The sequence below is a fragment of the Gobius niger genome, assembly GCF_951799975.1.
Source record: "Gobius niger genome assembly, chromosome: 23".
In the NCBI taxonomy this organism is placed as follows: domain Eukaryota; kingdom Metazoa; phylum Chordata; class Actinopteri; order Gobiiformes; family Gobiidae; genus Gobius; species Gobius niger.
In genome coordinates this window covers 7,396,716-7,410,045 of record NC_136874.1, presented here as the reverse complement: position 1 = coordinate 7,410,045, position 13,330 = coordinate 7,396,716, and positions in this window count along the sequence as shown.

The window sequence follows — 13,330 nt, the reverse complement described above, 5'->3', positions numbered from 1 at the left end:
GTTCAAAATAAGACGCGCGACTTCCGGTACGGGTTTCAAAATAAAAGAGATATGCTTTTACTGTGAGTTTATTTTTGTAATCCAAACATAAGAAATATGCATGCAAGAAATATGAATGACTGCAAAATAAATAAGACTTAAGCGCTGTAATCAGTTATACATCCATAACTAGTAACTCTGTGTGTATCTTTATAAATCAGTATTATTCGAAGGCCTATTATTATTATTATTATTATTATTAGTATTATTATTATTATTATGGCTTTGGACTGTGCCGTATGTTTAAGAATTTAAAAAAAAACCGTGTAGCTATGTTTTAAATAAAACTTTACAAAGCTACTGCAGTCCACTTAAAATCATCATTATATCAATTAATTCATTAATTAACTTATTTGTTTCTTAATGTATTTATATTTTACAAGCAAAGGTGACAAGTGGCACAGGGATTTACACATTTGTTTGAGGCACAGTTTGGGATTTACTTGGATCACGTGGCCCACAAAGCCACAACCACATGAACAAGGGCACATAGCAAACCACAAACACACACAAATACCCACCAAACACACACCAAAAAACAAACAAACAAACAAGAAAAAACGTTCCGCAGTTAACTGTTCCCATCCAAAAATATACTAAATTTGCCAATCAATTGTATGATTATACAATTTCAAATACATTGTATTTTGAACAAATATTAACAGTTTTCAAAGCTTTTTAGTTACAATAATGCATCGGTTTTATATCTTGCTTTCCTGGACACTCAAAGACACTTCACATTGCATTACTCATTCACTCCATGCTCGGTGGTGGTAAACTACTATTGTAGCCACAGCTGCCCTGGGGTAGACTGATGGAAGCGACCACCACCAACCACTCAGTCACTCACTACATTCGCCAAACTGTCTCCCATCCAAGTATCAACGGCCATAATCTCAAATATGAAGCTCTGGTTATCAGAGCCTTCTTCTTCATATAAGTGAGAGTATCACTATAAAAATGTGTACAATTTAGTATTATTAGCATTTTATAAGATAAAATTTGGACAAAAAGATGAGTAAACTGATAATGAAATAAATGTCCTTAATCCTTTGCTTTCTGAAGAAACAAAAGTAAATGTTCCCATTTTATGATGAAGTCCTTGTATAGATTATGAAGCCGCTGAGATCCTTCCAGAATCTCTTTGAGTGAGAGCATGTCCCAAAGAGGTGTTGTATTGTCTCTGGATGATCTCATCAATGTCTCTTTAGAATGTTGTCATCATTTCTCCACATACAAAGGAAGCGCGATGACGCAAAGAAGCTTTTTTTTTTTTTAAGAGAGAAATTGCACAAGAGCATTCTGTAATATGGTCACCAGAGGGCGCCAAAGTCTTCCTAAACTTATGCTATAGTTGTCTATTCTTGAGCTATAGATAGGCCTGTGCACTCGTAGTACCTGCTCTATCTTACAAACGATCATATTCCACTTCTTTGAGCACATTTCCCAGACTCGGTGTCCTTGGCTCCAAATGCAATGTGTTCTTGCCTCTGGGGCCACTCAGGTGCCACAGATCTCATTTTAATGGGCTCTTCTTGGATGCCTTAAAAAAAAAAGGTGAGAAGTTTCAAGGTGAATAAGCATCAAGAAACAGTTTTAACAGTGCTGCCATATAACTATCATTCGACGTCTCAAGCTTTGAGAGAAATGCACCAAAGGGAGGCACTGGCAGAGGCAGAATCACACAGAAGTCAAGCGTCTGCTGAGTGATTTGACTCATTTCATGCACAGAGTGTTTTAAAATGACTGTTTTCAACCCACTTTCCTGCTGCATTACAGACACACAGCCTCCCACTCACGCCTTTGTCGCCCACGCTGAAAGGATGTTGTTACCTGGCAACCTCATAAAGAGTAAAGAGGGTAAAGTAAAGAGGGGCTAAAAAAAAAAAAAAAAAAAATCCTATTATTTTGGAACCTATATTCTGGGGGATTATTATAAGATTGGATAAATTGGGATAAATCCAATAGAGTTTTATATAGAGAATCCTATACAAAATCCTATGGGAAATCCTATAGAAATTTCCAATGGGAATCTTACATGATTTTTTGGCTATGCCCCTACACCTGTTCCAATAACCTGCTAAGGCATGGTGCAAATAGGCAGAAATGTAATTGCCTCCCAGCTGTAGCCCCAACCAATTAGCTCAAACATGTATTTACGCGTTATGCAACCTCGATCAGATGTTAAACAAGTGTCTACAGAAACACACGCAGTCTCCAATTATTAATCACGCGAACACGCCTCCCTTGTCTGCGGAAGAATGCGTGGGAAGCTATTTGGGGAGGCAGGAGAGTGCGTGTTCAAAGAATGGCCAGCAGAGGGCAGAAAACCCAAGCTTTTTGGGCCACCGGGCGCTGCACAGCTCAGTGGGAAATCTCCCGCAGAGGAACCTATTGTTTGAAATGTGCTTTTGATCAATTTTTCATTACAGGAAGGATAAGAAGTTCACACGAAACTGGAGCCTTTGTGTAAATATGTCCGTACTTTTACTTATTAAAAACCCTGCTAGATCTAAATTAGCAAATGGATACTGTGCCTGTGGGCCGAACTCCAGAGGAAAGAAGTACTTCGAGCAGTTTTATTGTACAGTCCTTTTTTATATTGTTACTTTTTACATTGGGCATCTCTTTCAGTTGTCCAGGAGTTGTCCATCTTCAATGAACATCATCTTCTGTGCTCTGTATTTGAAGTGTAGAGCGTTTCGCCTCTCATCCAAAAGGCTTCGTCAGCAACGCTTGAGTTCAAGCTCAGCCCGCAGACCAGATATAGACCACCGGGAGGAGTTTTAAGTCTTAGCGACCCCAACTTACACCAGAGTTTCAGTCTGAACGGCCCAACTCTCAGCTATTTAACTGCCTATTGATCTGTCCTGGGCTGAGTTTCAGTCTCATTAGCGTTAGCATTAGCATTAGCAGAGCCCTCCAGGCCTGGGGCGCAAGAGGCTGCTATACACATGGAACAGGTGACAGGTGGGGGGATTTTGTTTCTTCACAAAAATTGCTTCTTTGACTCCTCTTTCAGACCACGGATTTCTTTAGATACAAGTTTAACCTCGCTGTCCTCAAAGGCGTGGCTTTGCGGGGGACGTGGACGGCAGACTGGGGGCCTGTGCTTTCCCTGCTGTGTTGATAAAGCCCCTTCTGAAGCTGTTGTTTGCTCTGTTTAGGTTTTGTTTTTTGTTTTTTTGTCTCAGTGTGTTCACTGGTTTGTGGTACACTGGGGATACTGTGTCGTCCCAGCCATTAAAGGGGCTAGTTGCAAGCTCGCCATTTTATACTCGCTGCTGCCACCTCAGGTCATACGTGTAACTGCAGCTTCTACATTAAGCACCTGCATGACGGCACTTCAGACCAGAATGAACACCTTTTTGAGCTCAGTCTGGGCTCATTCTACATTGCGGGAACATGCAGGGGAAGGAAAATATTTTAACATTCTTAAACTCTGTATAGCCCCTTTAATAGTGGACATATCTAGTCTACGAGCTGAGCTTAAACTTTAGAGTCGCTGACGAAGCCTTTTGGATGAGAGCCGAAACTTTGTACACTTCAACTACAGAGTACGGAAGATGACTCAAGAACCTTCATAGAACTTCATAGATTCTATAATTTGATGGTTTCGGACGTTCCTAAAGACAAGAAAACATACACAAACATGGGACCAAAGAAACGAATCATGATCAGATCAGATTATTTGAAAGCAAGAAGAGTTTTGGGATCGTAAGTGCTTTTGTCGTGTTGGGAGTGTGAAAGTTAGGCCACCTTTGGAAGACGATAATGCGGCTGGTTTGACTTGGTTCTCGATGAAAAGTGCAGGGTGTTTTGAAGCAAAGGATTCCCAGGGTAGAAACTAGACCACAGACTTAAATTATTCCATCAGTGCAGGAGCTGAACAGAAGCGATTTTGATGATTTCTCTTCTTTCTTTTTACCAGCGTGCAAAGAGTTGCGGATAATGAGCGCGAAATGGCCGGACCGGGGAAGTGCATTCATTAGTTCGACCGATTAAACTAGAGCAAGCTGATGTTTGATTTTAGTTCCGCTGAACCCGCTCACCTGCTGCTCCCTGTTCTCCCGAAAGCCCCACGTGACCAGCTGCCTGTGTCGTAAGTTCTCGTTTGCAAAGACTTCCAAAACAAAAGGAAAAAAAAAGCCGATCCCTGCTTTCATTCATCGTCATTGTCAATTATTCAAGCGTCCAGTCGCTGCCAAACGAAAGGTCAAGCCGTCACTCCTCGACGATGTGAAAACAACTGGATCCCCCCCCCCCCCTTCCCTTTTCTCCCCGTCATGCGGAGCGAGCAGATGCAAATTAGTCGCCCAAACAGCCCATCATGTTCAATTACCGCAAACACGAAGTCACAATTATCAAACTCCCACTCCGACAAAGAAGAGCGCCGGTTTATTTTGGGATATTAATGCAGACGTAAAAAGACTGAAGTTTCTGGGGCGTCGATGTATACAATGGGCTGCTCCCCACAGAGTTGGATTTTCAATCTATCTAGACAACAATCTATAGGAAGTGGCTGCAGGATAGTTTGCTGCAAGAACTTTGAGGAAAATGGAAGGTACGCCAATCCATTAGTTTGATTCGTAACTGTACGATTGGGATTGTGAACCTTCTACAGTGGGCCCGTAGCGCTTCCTGACCAGCTGCATCGCGGTGTGGGGCGGCAGCCAGCCCTGCATCCTGCTGCAGGAGCCTCCAACGCACAGTGACAGCAGCTGTGAAAATCATGCCTCCATTTAGGGCTTTGAGTCCCAGCGTCTCACACGCAAAGCCCTCCCGGATCGCGAGTGGAGTGTCTTCAGTGCCTTCACCTGCCTTTAGGGAAGGGACAAAAGAAGTGATTGAAAAAGTGGCAAAAATCCAACATGGCAAATCAGTTTTGTAATTCTTAGCTTGACCTGAACCTGACGTTGCCTTCTCTGCCCTATATGGTCTTGACTAATTGTTTGGGACTTTACATTAAATGGTAAATGGTAAATGGTCTCAACTTATACAGCGCTTTTCCACCTACATTAGGCACTCAAAGCGCTTTACAGCAAGGATCCACTCACCCATTCATACACTCATTCAGACACCAATGTACGCAGACACTGGGGGCAATGTGGGTGAAGTGTCTTGCCCAAGGACACAACGACAATGTGCACTTTCAGGAGGTGGGATTTGAACCCCTGACCTTCCGATCATGAGACGACCCGCTCTACCATCTGCGCCACTGACATGACATGGAAATGGAAACAGCACGGTAACATTTTTGCAGCTCTTTTTCCATATAATTTCCAAGAAAATCCATCGGAGAAACCAGGATACTCATTTCCTTGTTCACGTGAGCAATAACTGATTCCAGGATAATTTGGCTCCAGAAAGGGGCGGGGCTAATGACAAAAACAGTAAGGAGCTGAACACTTTAGCAATGCTGATAAACACACCGATTTTTCGGACATTTCCCTAGAAAAAAACTATCCAAATACGCATGTGATGATGGTCCGAATTGACAAAAAAATGGTCAAAGGTCTGGGATGCACAGGGTTAATTCACAGTTATATGAGGATTTTTAAGCCTTTATTACTACTTCAATCAATCAATCAAACTTTATTTATAAGCGCTTTTCATACCGAAAGGTATCACAAAGTGCTTTACAGATTACAACATTTAAAACAATACGCCTGGGACAACCTCCCATATATATATTTTATATATTAGGATAATAGATAGATTAGTCAGTTAAAAGCTAATTATAAATAGATTAGTCAGTTAAAGGCTAAGCTAAAAAGGTGGGTCTTGAGCCTGCTCTTAAAAACATGAACGTTCTCTGCAGCCCTGAGCTCCTCCTCAGGTGGTTCCAGAGGCGAGGGCCGTAATATTGGAAAGACGCCTCACCAAGAGTCTTTTTGTTGACTTTAGGAATAACTAGGAGACCCCTGTCGGAGGAGCGAAGGGGCCGTGAAAGCAGTTTTGAAAGATAAGAAGGACCAAGACCATTAAGACATTTAAAAACCATTAAAAGAACTTTAAAATCGATCCTGAAACACACGGAGAGCCAATGCAGCGATTCTAAAACCGGTGTAATGTGGTCCCGCCTCCTGGGCTTCGTCAGGACACGAGCTGCTGAGTTTTGTTAAAAGTTGTAGACCTGAGATCCTCTTTTTGGGGAGACCAGAAAGCAGGGCATTACAGTACTTATTACTGTGATTTGAAAACGGCAGACATGAGTACAAGTGCTGACAGCCACTGGAGCCACCAAAGAGTGAAAAAAGTGGTTGTTTCGTAAAGTCAGCAGCAACAATTTATGCTTTAAAAGCCAACGTACAACTACAATCGCTGTAGGCTCTTGCCATATCGGTTTCAAACGTGTCCACAGGCTCAGCAGCGTTTCCTGGACACTGTGCCGTGTAAACGCACTGGTTTCTTCAAGTGTAATACTGGCCTAACCTGGAAACTGAAATTAGCAGATCCCTGTTGCTCCTCTAACATTATATTTTCATCAGACGTCCTCACTTTTACTCAAGGTGCTTTCCCCCATGTTTACATTACGTACTTGACACTTCGGCTAGCACCTATTCACAGTGCATCAGTACACAGGTGCACGATGAGAATGCTAAAACACCGACCGCCAAAGGGGGTTGGTGCTCGGGCTAACACATCTGCACTTCTGTTGGGTATATACGTCTGACGTGATAAAACACAGAGGCCCCCGTCGACAAAAGCACACAGGACTCAGTCAAGTCCCCGCAGTGTTGAAGGCAAGCCTTTTGATGCCTGAGCTAGACCACGCCAGCGCCGAATTAGAAAAAGTATGTCAGCTGGCAACACGGGGAGAGAGCAAGCCCGAGAAACAAGACATCACATAGAATACATCCACTTTTATTCCCCTCCCTTCTCTTTCCGAGGACGCGCGGCGCATCTTAAGTTGTTCAAGGTGCTCATTTAGGTCAAAGCTGCAGGAGTCAAGGGGGCGCCGGGGATATAGAGAAATGTATTGATGACCCGCGTGGACGATCCCCGCGGTAGATAGTTGGCTCGGAAACATGGATTGTAGCGAGAAGGAGCACTGTTCGAGAGCTAGGGTTGGTGTTGCTATAGCGACTGCTCCTCGAGGCCCGTTTGGAGAAAGGAGGGAAGGAAAAAAAAAAAAAGTTTGACTGCAGTGTCTCCTAGATTTCGGTGTTATCATTGTAATGTACTGTACGAGCAGAAACGCAAGAATATGAGGGAATTGAGGAAGAAAATACGGTAAATTACGCACTAAAGAAGCAGCTCGGAGAGAGAGGGCAATGGCAAAGATCATTTCTCATCTACTTGGTAGAAAATGATATGCAAACTCACACTATCAACATGGCTATTGTCAACAGCCTTTACCTTTATTGTGATTGACTCTGTGCATAACTTCAAATCATAACAACATCACCCAAGAAGTGACTTCCTGTTTCGGTCCAGCACGCCAAAATAAAAGCACACAGCAAGTTTCTTCACTCCAGACTGTTTTCCCATTGATTAGTTCTGCAGGTGCTTGCAACATTACAATCGGGTCCATATGGATATTTATTCTCAACAAATGGTTCAGTAGAAGTGAAAAAACGGCAGTCGTAGCTAGCGCTAGCTAACATTAGCGTTAGCACGATACTAACATGAGGCATTATGTTAGCATTCTCCGTTATTTATATATTTATGGGCTGTTGAACCACTTTTTTCCTCCTCATGTCTTTGCATCTTTATTTAGCAACTATATTCATAATTCAGCATGTATTAAAGTAGATTTTGAATAATTAGAGAAAGTTTAGATTTTTCTTCAAATTGTTTTCCCCCTTAACCGTTTTCAAAAATGACCATATATGGGCGATTCCAGAAATGCCGTCTGTATCTATAGCTCCACGTCAACTCAATCCCTGCAGATTTTCCCTGCACATACATTCATTTATATACGTATAGACTCAGGAAAAAGAAATACTAAGGCTGTATGGTGCCCAAGGTAAGTGTTAAAAAAGCCTCAGTTGTTCAGTTTTTTGATACGGAGTGGTTTTCATGGCAACAAAGCCGTGATTGTTTGTTTACCTGTCCCCACGCCCCACCTGCACTCCCACGCTCAGCACACTCCGTTCTCCGAACTGTCACGATTTCAGGCTGAGTCTATTTGAACAAGTTTCTTCACTCCAGACTGTTTTCCCAGCACATCAAGTCCCCAGGCCTTTTTGTTTTCAGCAACACGCTCCTTCTTCTTACTTTCTGACTATGGGCTACTGTTCCTATCATTTTGGATGCAAAGACAAGGGAAGCTTCATTTGCCGAAGGAACAAAAAAAAAAGTATGCACCCAGCACTGCACTGGTGAACTGTTGCACAATCATCTTCATAAATGATTAGTTCAGTGATAAAGTGAAAAATACCTTGGGGTGAGGAGCCTATATATGCAGTACATTACAAAGGCTCCAAAGGAAGGAGATTAAAGATCTATCACGCGGTTCGCCCAAGGGAGTCGTACACAGTAAGGCAGGGGAGTTGGGAACGCGGGCTCAGCAGTTTGGTCAGCCGTTATGCATAAATAGAGTGGAAAAGTGTCCGTAGGAATTGCTACCTGTGGAAAAAGAGGCGATGATGATCCCAAAGTGGTCCCAGCGGGGCCAAGGCGGGGATTTAGCCACAGAGGAGCATTAGAGAAAAGTGAAAATGATTTTTGTTGTTGTTGTTGGAGCAGACGAGTGTGTTGTGGCTACGTATCGCAGTATGGGGAAAGTCAGATTGATGCGGCACAATAAGCAAACATTACACCGGGATGTGATGAAGTGGGGTAGGTTAGTTAGTTAGACTAGTAGAGGCAAAGTATCTAAAGTAATATTCCACTAAATAAACAGAACACCATATACAGTACTAGAAAATGTTGCAATTGCTGCGCAATTGCGATTGACTGCGGAATCCTAGGCTACTAATGCAGAAATGGCAAAAAATGCATAAAAATTGTGAAAAAATTCATAATTGCATAAGAGTGCTTTTATCGTGAAAATCCTCATTTAGTTGCATAATACTGCTTTACATGTGAAAATCCCTATTAAGTTGCATTATAGTGCTTTACATGTGAAAATCCCTATTAAGTTGCATTATAGTGCTTTACATGTGAAAATCCCAATTAAGTTGCATTATACTGCTTTACATGTGAAAATCCCTATTAAGTTGTATTATAGTGCTTTTATTGTGAAAATCCCTATTAAGTTGCATTATAGTGCTTTACATGTGAAAATCCCTATTAAGTTGCATTATAGTGCTTTTATTGTGAAAATCCCTATTAAGTTGCATTATAGTGCTTTTATTGTGAAAATCCCTATTAAGTTGCATTATACTGCTTTATATGTGAAAATCCCTATTAAGTTGCATTATAGTGCTTTACATGTGAAAATCCCTATTAATTTGCATTATAGTGCTTTACATGTGAAAATCCCTATTAAGTTGCATTATAGTGCTTTTATTGTGAAAATCCCTATTAAGTTGCATTATACTGCTTTATATGTGAAAATCCCTATTAAGTTGCATTATAGTGCTTTACATGTGAAAATCCCTATTAATTTGCATTATAGTGCTTTACATTTGAAAATCCCTATTAAGTTGCATTATAGTGCTTTTATTGTGAAAATCCCTATTAAGTTGCATTATAGTGCTTTTATTGTGAAAATCCCTATTAAGTTGCATTATAGTGCTTTTATTGTGAAAATCCCTATTAAGTTGCATTATAGTGCTTTTATTGTGAAAATCCCTATTAAGTTGCATTATAGTGCTTTATATGTGAAAATCCCTATTTAGTTGCATTATAGTGCTTTTATTGTGAAAATCCCTATTAAGTTGCATTATAGTGCTTTATATGTGAAAATCCCTATTTAGTTGCATTATACTGCTTTACATGTGAAAATCCTTATTAAGTTGCATTATAGTGCTTTTATTGTGAAAATCCCTATTAAGTTGCATTATAGTGCTTTTATTGTGAAAATCCCTATTAAGTTGCATTATAGTGCTTTATATGCGAAAATCCCAATTAAGTTGCATTATAGTGCTTTTATTGTGAAAATCCCTATTAAGTTGCATTATAGTGCTTTATATGTGAAAATCCCTATTTAGTTGCATTATAGTGCTTTATATGTGAAAATCCCTATTTAGTTGCATTATAGTGCTTTTATTGTGAAAATCCCCATTAAGTTGCATTATAGTGCTTTATATGTGAAAATCCCTATTTAGTTGCATTATAGTGCTTTTATTGTGAAAATCCCTATTAAGTTGCATTATAGTGCTTTTATTGTGAAAATCCCTATTAAGTTGCATTATAGTGCTTTTATTGTGAAAATCCCTATTAAGTTGCATTATAGTGCTTTTATTGTGAAAATCCCTATTAAGTTGCATTATAGTGCTTTTATTGTGAAAATCCCTATTAAGTTGCATTATAGTGCTTTTATTGTGAAAATCCCTATTTAGTTGCATAATTGTGTTGTAATTGCAAAAATCCCTATTTTGTTGCAGAAACTGTAAAAACTGTTGAAATTGCAGAAACTTGACATTGTATAAAGTCTTAACATTGTATAAACTGTTTAAATCACTCACAGACTTCACTGTATCAGAAATCCTATTAAAATGAATGGGCAGAATTCCCCATACAAATCAATGGCAGAATTCCCAAGCCCGTAGAAAAAAACTGGAAAACTGTAGAACTCTAATTTTTTCAGAAAACTGACAAGTTGTGGAAGCTGAACAAGCACAAACTGCAGAAATTGCTGAAACTGTGGAAAAAACTGCAGAATCTGTGAATTTGCGGGAGCCCCATTATAACTAATAGGAAAAATCGGCCGAATATCGGCCGATTGCGGAAAAACCGGAAGTTGCAGAATTCCCAAAAGTAATAGCAGGATTCTCTCCAACATGCGGAACGTTTTGATGTATAACTTGTGGAAATCGCTGAAATTGTGAAAGCTGTGAAAGCTGCAGAAAATTTGGAAAAAAATACTATAATAATAATAAAGAACGTGAAAACCATTTATTGACTGCGGAAGGATTCCGCAGTCAATCAATAAGCATTTTGTGGTTCCTGTGTTCAACACTGTTTTACTGGATACTTTTTTTTTTTAAATCTTTGCCGTGTTTTTGTGGCGGTGCTGCAAAGAGTCCATCATTTTTTAAAGTAAACAAACAGCTAGCTCAAAGGCATTTGAGACCTACCTTTTCTTTTGAAACACAGCAGAGGCACCAAGAGGAGCTAAAGAGTGAAAAACAATGAAATACTGTTGTGGAGCTGTGCAGGAGGGAGGAGGTGGAGGAGCTGACAAGTGCAGGACACCATGCTCTGAAACAGGGACAAACCTTGGAGGCGGGGTTTCAGAGGAGCACTGAAGGCAGCCGGGTTTCCTCCAGGTGCTACGGTTTCCCCTATACCTCCACAAACATGCTGGCTAGAGTTAGAGAGGTCTTCCCCGGGAGCCTGGACACTGGTGTTGATATGGGAGACCTGTAAAGGATGCAGGCAGAGATGAGGTGGAGGTGGGTCACAGCACAGTCGGGAAGCGAACGAACCATGGTGGAGGCTTAAAAGCAGAACAGAGGGTGATTATTGGCTGCTACTGATAGGCTGTGTGTCATGTCTGTTATTGGGTGTGACCCTCACCTGACTTTAACTTTGCAAGGAGCAGGACATCACCAGCTCTGCACAAGGGAGATTTCAAAACTACTGCACCACAACAGGTTTTATTTGTATGATTAGTTTTCCAACACTTAAGGTGCTCTTGTGACATAAAAAACACATGAACTCAAAATAACTAGGAATGCATGTAACTTGGGCCGGTTAAATTGTATTTCGTTGCTTGTAAAGTGTTATGTAATCACTACCTTAGTTAAGTTTTATCTTTGTGCTCTCACTTGAAATTGACTTCCTGAAATTGTGTGGCGGAATCCACTTTGACCTCTTTCTAATGGCCTAATTATAATCATTAGCTTGAAAGTAGCCGCCTTTGGCCATATCTGCAGACGCACCGCACACCACAATCTAAAACGGCTTCTTCGCTGGAATACAGCGTTGGCCCGGGAAACAGAGTGAAAAGTGGAAGTTATCCTGACGTCTGCATAATGTAGCTATCACCGCATTGTGTCATTCCCATTGTTTTATTCATTTCTGTGCTACTTTAGATCCTGTTACTTTAAGTCTTTTGTCTTGGCGCACATTTGCTCTGCACCGTTGCTTATGCCGAAAAGCCCCACTGGGAGACACTGCTATAGAGTGAGTGAGTTTAGCAGCACCGTGTTAAGTAGAGCCTATCAACGAAGGCTACAGATCTGACAGACGCAATGATTTGAAGAAAAACTGCTCTCGTTTTGAATTTGCATCTTAGGACCATGCCCGTTTCGAGGTCTTGAGCTCGATTCATAGTCAGGACTTTCTAGTTCAGTGGTTCTCAAACTTTTCACTCCACGTAAAGCCCTAATGAAATATGTGACCATCCAAGTGAGACTGAACTCAATCTAAAAGGATTGATGGGTTGTAATTAATGCCATCAGAATAATGCCTATGTAATAATCCGAATAATTGTGTCTATTATGTGTATTCAGAGTTTTTACAATCATTTTGTTCATTCAGTGTTTTGCTGCTTCCCTCTCCCTTTTTTCTGTGTTCAACATTGTGTTTCTGGATACTTTTCTATATCTTTGTTGTGTTTTTGTGAGATTCTGTGGATTTTTTACTGCAGAGAGTCCATGAAGGACACAGGCACCTCTCATACCTGCAGCACAGTGGAGGCATCACAAGAGGAGCGACAGGAAACAAAAAAAAGGGAGAAACGAGGAGGTATCCGGACAAGACTCGTAGCTCCCTATTATTCTATTATTCTGTTGGTTCACTGATATTTGTCCCAGGAGATGGTGAAAGACTGTTGTGGAGCAGAGGAAGCTGTGCAGGAGGAAGACGAAGGTGGAGGAGCCGATCAGTGCAGGACACCACGCTCTGAAAGCTCTGAAACTCAGAAGGCGCTGCAACGTTTCAGAGGATCCTTGAAGGCAGGTACCTCCAAAAGCAAATAATACACATAAAACTGAACAAAGTGATTTATAAAGTCTAATTCTGCAGATGACCCAGAGTACCAGCTGACGAGTCCCATGTACCACCAGCGATGCGTGACCACAGTTTGAGAACCACTGACCTAGCTGCTGCATGGAATCCACCCAGACTCTGGAAGAACCTGCAGACTCCACACACAGGAAGTGCAGGTTGGACGCTCTGGCTGGAAGGCAAAAGCAGTAATAGGTTTCTCTGGTGTCATGCTTGTAGCGTC